The following is a 1,286-nucleotide window of genomic DNA, read 5'->3' as shown; positions in this document are numbered from 1 at the left end:
TGTTAGCCAGGATGGTCTTGATCTCCTGACCTCGTGATCCGCCCGTCTCGGCCTCCCAAAGTGCTGGGATTACAGGCTTCAGCCACCGTGCCCGGCCCGACAGTGAATATTTCTAAGTCCAAAGTGCTTCAGTTCTATGGTAGAGAATGAATGAAGTTGCCCACGAATATGGACTCTACCTCTCACTTTACTAACAGTACCCACACAGGCCCCCCGGCCGGACACAGGTCACCTGGCCGGACACAGGCCACCCAGCTGAAGACAAATCTCCAACGGTCCCTTGCAGCGAGGAGTGGTCATGTGACTAGGGTCTGGCAAATGGGGTGTTGGCATTAAGTGGTGCGTGGCACCTGCAGACTGCTCTCTGGAAAGGAATGGGTGTGCTCCTTTGCCCCCTCTCTTCCTGCTGGCTGGGATGCAGGTGCAGTGGAGGAGATGCTGCCGCCTCCAGGATTCAGGGGTGGAAGCCATGGGAGGAAAACGACACGGCCTGTAGACCTGGGCACATCACCAGGCTCAACCATTCAGTTTCCAGTCCCCCTTGTCGAAAGGATCAGCTCAGGGATGGACCCAGTCAGCAACAGAGCTGGGACCTGGGCCAGATGCGGAGGTCCAGGAGCTCTACTTCAGCAGCAGGTGCTAAGCAGAAGGGACAGCGGTCTGGAGCTGTTAGAGTCATCTTACGTACCTCACTGAGAAAACCTGACTAAAAACTGTCAACGTACAGGTGAGCAGAGAGGGAGGAATTCATGTTAACTTCACTTTTATACTAAATAATAAAGTATAAGTCATGAAAGAGAGAAGAGGGAACTGAAAAAAGAATGAGGAGCCTGAGGATGAGAACTGGAACCAACAACTTTAATAGAAGTGGGAAAGGCAGCCAAATAGGAACAAAATAAGACCCAAGACTGAGGTGAGGATGACAGAAAGGGAATATGCACCACAACAATTTAAACTCTACATGCACCTTGGTTGGGTGCAGTGGCTCACGCCTGTAACCCCAGCACTTTGGGAGGCTGAGGCAGGCAGATCACCTGAGGTCAGGAGTTCAAGACCAACCTAGCCAACATGGAGAAACCCCATCTCTACTGAAAATATGAAAGTGAGCCAAGTGTGGTGGCTTACTCTCACAGTCACAGCTACTGGGGAGGCTGAGGCAAGAGAATTGCTTGAACCCAAGAGGCGGAGGTTGCAGTGAGCTATGCTCACACCACTGCACTCTAACCTAGGTGACAGAGAGCCAGACTCCATCTCAAAAACAAAAATAGGCCGGGCGCGGTGGCTCA

Source organism: Colobus angolensis, unplaced genomic scaffold (genome assembly GCF_000951035.1).
Source record: "Colobus angolensis palliatus isolate OR3802 unplaced genomic scaffold, Cang.pa_1.0 Scaffold96, whole genome shotgun sequence".
Taxonomy (NCBI): Eukaryota; Metazoa; Chordata; class Mammalia; order Primates; family Cercopithecidae; genus Colobus; species Colobus angolensis.
Note: the sequence above shows the minus strand (reverse complement) of the source record.